At 37.6% G+C, this 7562-nt stretch overlaps 1 pseudogene; it reads right to left on the bottom strand.

Moving 5' to 3' along the window:
- Positions 1-4850: 4850 nt before the first annotated feature.
- Positions 4851-5828, bottom strand: LOC123241057 (annotated as a pseudogene).
- Positions 5829-7562: the final 1734 nt, after the last annotated feature.

The raw sequence follows: 7562 nt of genomic DNA on the forward strand, positions 1-7562 counted from the left end.
TTTTGAGAAATCTTAAAAGAAAGCTTCCCAGATGTCTTAGAACTAGATGACAAAGTAACATAGAAAGAATCTACTTGGTAACTTCCTTAGAGAAACTCCCAAATGAAAACTCCCAGGAGTATGATAACCAAAATCCAGATCCATAATTGAATCAGGATAACTCATGATTGAGCAGACATCATTATAAAGGAGCAAAGAATTTGGTATATGCTATTCCAGAGGGCAAAGCACATAAACTTGTAACTAAGAAACACTCTAGAAATTGAGTATAATTCTACAGCAGACAAATAGATTTTTAATAAAATAGAGGATTTTCAAAGTACTGCTGATGAAAATATTAGAGTTGGGTAGAAACTTTGAAATTCAAACATAGAAGTTAAAAGAAATCTATAATAAATAACTATACACTATAAACATACAATATATAAAATATAATAAATAGTAAACACACAATAAACAATCATTCATTGTAAACATACAAAAAACAATCACATAAACATGAATAAGCAGGGGGAAGCTGGGTAGCTCAGTGGATTGAGAACCAGGCCTAGAGATGAGAGGTCCTAGGTTCAAATCTGGCCTCAGACACTTCCCAGCTGTGTGACCCTGGGCAAGTCACTTGACTTCCATTGCCTACCCTTACCTCTCTTCTGCCTTGGAGCCAATACACAGTATTGACTCCAAGATGGAAGGTAAGGGTCTTAAAAACAAAATAAACAAACAAACAAATAAATAAATAAATAAATAAATAAAAATAAAAACATGAATAAGCAGAAGGAACTAAACAGGGAGAAATTGCTTCTATTCAAATACATGGAAATAATATACATACTCCTTCTGAACTCTTTCATCATTAGGAGCCCCAGCAGGAATCTAATTAAATAAGGCCTGAGAGTGCTTCTCTTACATTCTGATAGTCTTAAAAGAACAATGGAAAGTGAGGAGAAAAGACATGTATTGAAGAAGGAAGAGAAAGCAAGATTACCTCACATAATCAGTGTGTAAGTAGACATCCATATAAGGTGTTGGGGAATAGAGAAACTGACAAATCTCACTCTCTTTTGAACTGATCAAAGGAAGAAAGAACACACACATACACATATACACACACAGGAAAGAAATGCACTTTATTCAAGAGAAAAAGAGAAGGAAAGAGAAGTGAGGAGGAATTAGAGGAAGGATAAATTAAAGGAAGAAAGTAGTCCTAAGCAAAATAAATTCTAAGGATATACAAAAACATTTATAGCTCTCTTTGAGGTGACAAAGAAATTGAAATCTTACTGGGTTTTCGTAAGTTGGAGAATAGCTGAACAAGTTAAGATATATAGATGTAACAGAATATTATTATGCTATAAGAAATGATGAAGGTTTCAGAGAAACCTTGGAAGACTTGAACTGATAAAGAGAATCAGGAGAACAACATATACAATAACAACAATAAAAAATTTAAAAACTTCTAAAGAATTAGGAATTTTATTCAGAAACACAATTCCAAACTTCTTGAGTCAAAAGATGGAAGGAGAATAAATAGCTTAGAATAGAACATAGAAAACTTGAGGAATGTAGTGGATTTTCCTAAAAATATAATGCATTATGTTAAGATTTTCAGCATGGATTCTCATTTTCATAAGGTAACAAGAAATATGAGTGTAGCAATGTTAAGGGGCAGCTAAGTAGCATAATGGATAGAACTCTCAGTCTGGAGTCAGGAAGACTCCTCTTTCTGGTTTCAAATCTGGCCTCAGATACCAGCTATGTGACTCTGGGCAAGTTATTTAACCCTGTTTGCTTCACTTTCCTTATTTCTAAAATGAGCTGGAGAAGAAAGTGTCACACCATTCCAGTATCTTTGCCATTAAAACTCCAAATGGGATCACAAAGAGTCAGATTGGTCTGAAATGACTCAACAACAACACCACTGCATCTGATCAGAGTTCTTAAATTCATAATGTTGCTAAATAAACTGGTCTCTTCATAAGGTAAGAATGAAGCAATTCCAATTTCTGTTGTCACTTCTTGTTGTCCTTTCCACCCAAGTCAATGATTTTATTCTCTCCTTTTGTTTTGTTCCTTTTATCTCTTTCCCCAACAGGGGTTAGAAATAGTGTTTTGTGCTTTGAATTTCATTGCCAGATTCAACTGTCTTTGGACTGAGAATGGATATAAAATGGACTTAGAATAGAATACGCAAATAGTTTTTACAGGATCATGTCATACTTTAGTATAGCTTTGCCTTTTCTCCCTAGGAATTTCCTCTCCTTGCTTCTGACCTCTGAATATGGCTTTAATGAAATCTAAGTTGGTTGGTGAATTGCCTGCATATCCATATCACCCTTTTTGCAAATCCTTTTTTTCCTTTCTGTTTATGTCTTCATCATTTCATCCCTGAAAACTTTCCATTCTTCCTGGCCTGTGTTTTCTAATAGAATTTTAGGCCATGTGTTTCTGTCTATAGGAACCCCAATAAATGCAGTTGTCAGAAGGGTTCACTGACATCATGTTTGGAGCAGGACTTGTGAGATCTTTGAAAACTTACTGCCCCTGAAGCCCTTTGATCTGATCAGATGTCAATGACTTCTCCTTGTTGCTGCCCCTCCTAAGCACTTCTCCTTGTTGAAGGATATTTCAATCCTGCTCCTTCTGCACCTCTTCTGGAATTCCTCCACTCTGTGTGATGCAGTGTGATTACTCTGAAGTGCAAATTAAAGACCCTTTTCTGTCGCTATTCTGGTAGTCCTCTTTATTTCAGAGTGACCTAACTGGCAGCCCCAGTGAGATTCAAAGTTCCTGCCTGACTGCCCAGGATGGCCATTGCTTTTGACTTCCCAAAAGGCAGCAGAGACCCCTTGTGTGTCTGTCTGTATTCAATTCAGCAGCTCAGTTTGGGTAAAGGAACTTGCAAATTCTCTGAACTCCTGTCTCCTTTTGGTTGAGTCCCTTGCTTTTTGATGGAGGACTTGTTAAAAGGTCTGTGGGCTCCAAATCACTCTTGAGTAGAGGAATGCTAATTAAAATATTTCCGAGCTACCACCTCACCCCTATCAGACTGGCTAAAATGACAAAAAATGGAAAGTGATGAATGTTGGACAGGATGTAGGGGAAATTGGTGGAGCTATGAATTCATACAGCCATTCTAGAAAGCAATTTGGAACAATGCCCAGATGGTATGGGGGTATGGGGTCCCCTGGACACCCCAAGTCTCTAGAGGAATCACAGATCAAAAGCATACTTGAGGAATTTCCCAATCCTGAACCCCCTGAAGTACTGACTACAGAAAGCTGGCCCTGATGCAACTAAGGTACAAAGGATTTTCTGAGAGGTACATTTCTCCTAGTGTTCTCATAAGAGTTTTTAGCGCACCTTCTGTTTGCATCTCAAACATCACTAGATTCTCTGAGATATGCAACTCACCCTCTTTTATGATCAAGGCTTAACATGTCATAGACAATGTATACCTGTGCTTCTATCCCAGACACCAAGGCACTTCCACAGGAATGTCACCTAATCCCCCTTGTTTGTCCCCCTCCCTACCTTCTGTTCCTGGTCACGCAGTCTCTGTTCCTTTAAGGTATAAAAGTCCTGGACCCCTTCTCTTCAGGAAGGCAGACTTCACCTGCACCTGCCTCCCAGCCATTCACTCAATAAATTCCTAGACTATTTTTAAAGATTCATCGAAGCCTGGTAATTCTGTAAGAGTGTACCCTCTTGAACCAGATAATATCAAGCTCTCCAGAACAGAAAGGGCCATAAAACTGTGCATATTCAGCAATACCACTACTAGAGAGATCAAAGATAGGGGGAAAGGAGCTACCTGTACAAAAATATTTATAATAGCTCTTTCTGTAGTGGCAAAGAACTAAAAAGATATCTGTAAGCTGGGAAATGGCTGAACAAGTTGTGGAAAATGATTGTAATGGAATATCATTGCACCATAAGAAATGATGAATGACATGATCTCAATAAAACCTGGAAAGAATTATATGAAGTGATGAAAAGTGAAGGGAGCAGAACCAGGAAAATGTTGTACACAGAAACAGAAATAATGCACAATGATCTACTGTGAATGACTTAACTCTGATGAATAATGCAAGGATCCAGAACTACTCCAAGGGACTCATGATGATGAAAAAGGCTATCTGCCATCATACAGTCCATCAACTTATGGAGTCTGAATGCAGATTGAAGCATGCCAATCTTCATTTTATTTCCTTCACAAATTTTTCTTTAGTATAAGTGAAATAAGCCCTCTTTTACAACATAATGAACATGGAAATATGTATTCCATAATACAACATGTACAACCTATATCATATTACCTGTCCTCTCAAGGAGGGGAGAGGGGTAGGAGGAAGAGGGAACACAGATAACAAAATGTAGGAAATGATTATTAAAATTGAATCTACATGTCATCTGGAGAAAATGCAAAATAGTAATAATCTTTTTTAATGGCCCAGGCACAATTTTAGGTCCACTCCAAAATGTCCCCTCTGCCAAGGGATAGTTGCCAGGTATGTGTTTTCACATTATAAATTGTATACTTGCAAGTATTTGGATAATTAGCAGAATTTAATCAAATCTGACTCCCAACATTGCTAGCAGCAGTGGGCTCCTTTCACCACAACAAAATTATTTTGCAATTAACTCTCTTTTCTCTCTCTCTCTCTCTCTCTCTCTCTCTCTCTCTCTCTCTCTTTCTCTCTCTCTGCTCTGAATGTGCTCCTCCTCACCACCACAGGGGTGCTTCTGGGCAGGGATGTGAACGGGGCATGGGATCCCCAGCATAGGGACATAGGTTATGGATGTGGACTCCCCAGTGGTGGAACTCCTCTTTTTTGGCTGAAGATGAAGATCTATGGCTTTCCACTATACTCCTCAGAGGCCAGGTGTATCATGAGGTCTACTACACAGTAGCAGTAACTGTACACATTGTTATAACAAGAAATGAGCTTGACAAAACGGTTGTTGAGGGCAATGCCAGTGCCAGCATCAAAGTTACAAGAGTGGGTGTCACTGTTAAAGTCACAGGATACAACCTGGTCCTCTGTGTAGCCAAAGATGCCCTTCAAGGATCCCTCTGCAGCTTGCTTCACCACCTTCTTAATATCATTGTATTTGGCAGCTTTCTCCAGGCAGGAAGTCAAAACCACCATGGACACATTAGGAATAAGAACACGGAAGGCCATGCTTGTGAACTTCCCATTCAGCTCAGGTATGATCTTGCCCATAACCTTGGCAGCACCAGTGGAAGCAGGGATGATATTCTGGGTAGCACCATGCCCATCACACCACAACTTGCCAAAGAGGCCATCTACTGTCTTCTGGGTAGCAGTAATGGCATGGACTGTGGTCACAAGTCCTTCCACAATGCCAAAGTTGTCATGAATGACCTTGGCCAAGGGGCCCAAGCAGTAGGAAGTGCAGGAGGCATTACTGACAATCTGGAGGGAATTATCATATTTCTCATGGTTCACTCCCATCATGAACATTGGGACATCAGCAAAAGGGGTAGAGATAATGACCTACTTGGCTCAACCCTTCAAGTGAGCTCTGGCTTTTTCCATGGGGGTAAAGATGCCAATAGACTCCACAGCCTACTCTGCTCCAGCATCTCCCCATTTAATGAAGCCAGGATGCCACTCCTGGAAGATGGTAATGGCTTTTCCATTGATCAATAGCTTTCGATTCTCTGCCTTTACAGTGTCCTTGAACTTGCTGTGGGCAGAATCATATTGAAACATGTAAACCATGTAGTTGAGGTCATCTGCTCCACTGGAGATGAATGTTGTCCTGGTCACCAGGCGTCCAATACGGCCTGTTGACTTCACCATCTTGTCTCAGGGATGCGACTGCAGTAGAGGATCCTGGCAGCAAGCTTAGGAGACCACAATTGACTCTCAATTCTGCTGACCTCAAGACTGAAGACCCTGAGTGGGATGTCTTTATTTTTTCAATGGATCCTTGAAATAACTAAGCAGAAATGTGAATTTAAACTCTTCTCCCTTTAAGAGAATACACAATTGAATTTTTTTTTACTTCAACAACTGAAATGAATTTGAATTGAATTGAATTTTAAATGTAATGAGTTCAACAATTGAAAATGGATTTTATGTGCCCACTCTGACCATCCCCCTTAAGGGATGGCTGCCAGCTATGTTTTGTACTTTGTCCATCCATAAGGAAAACTGTTTTAAATACATTGTATATGTTTGTTTGTGTGTGTGTGTGTGTGTGTGTGTGTGTGTGTGTGTGTGTGTGTGAGAGAGAGAGAGAGAGAGAGAGAGAGAGAGAGAGAGTTCTTGCGTTGTTGATAATAGTTGTCATTCACAGTTGATCATCATATATTATCGTTGTTACTATGTACAATATTGTCCTAGTTCTGCTCACTTTACTTTGAGTCACTTCTTTCCAGGTTTTTTGTGATCATCTTATTTGTTATTTCTTACAGTACAATATAATTCCATTATAATCATATACCATAATTTGTTCAGTCATTCTCAAATCGATGGACATCTCTTCAGTTTCCTATTCCCTTGATCACCTTAGGAAATAAACCTAATAGTGTTATTGCTGGATCAAAAAGTACAAACAGTTTTATAACTCTTTGAGTATAATTCCAAACTGTACTCCAAAATGACTGGATAAATTTACAGTTCCACCAACAATGTATATGTTTCCCCATTTTCCTATATTCCCTCCAATATTTGTCATTTTGCCCTTTTATCATTTTAGCCAATGTGATAGATGTACAAAGATATAGACTAGATATAGGCCAACAACTTACACTATTTACTAAGATAAAATCAAAATGGACAAATGACCTAGGATAAAGAGAGATATTATAAGCAAAATAGAACAGGGAATAGATTCCCTATCATATGTGTGGGTAGAAGAACTTATTAATAAACAAGAGATAGAAAGCATTGTAAAATATAAAACAGATAATTTTGAGTACATTAAATTGAAACTTTTTATGCAAATAAAACTAATGTAACTAAGATTAGAAAGAGAGCAATAAGTTTGGTGGAAATTTATAGACCGTTCCTCAGATAGAAGTCTCATATCTAAAATATAGAGAACTTAGTCAAATAAGAATATGAGCCATTCCTCAACTGATACATAGTCAAAAGATATGAAAAGATAGTTTTTGGATGAAGGAATCAAAGTTATATATAACTATATAAAAATGCTCTAAATGATTATTGATTAGATAAATGCAAATCAAAACAACTCTGAGATAAAAATGTCTAAATTTGTTAAATCACTTTGACCTATTGTTGAAATGGCATATTTATTTTAAATATAGATTCTTTTGGATTACAGGTTAAAAGAATTTTGTAAATTGTTTGAAACTTTTCACTTGGAAATGTAATTAATAATGTTTTTGCTACAATTTTGATATACTATAGTAGGAATCTCTTCAGAGTCCTAGGATTTTGCCAGCCCTTGTGATAGTTGAAATATAGTGATTTAATTTTAGTTGTGTGAAATTGATTATTGATTGTTTATTATTGATTTATAGAATTTTGTTAATCATAACAGTAACCATTATAGCCAAGCTTAAA

Source organism: Gracilinanus agilis, chromosome 3 (genome assembly GCF_016433145.1).
Source record: "Gracilinanus agilis isolate LMUSP501 chromosome 3, AgileGrace, whole genome shotgun sequence".
In the NCBI taxonomy this organism is placed as follows: domain Eukaryota; kingdom Metazoa; phylum Chordata; class Mammalia; order Didelphimorphia; family Didelphidae; genus Gracilinanus; species Gracilinanus agilis.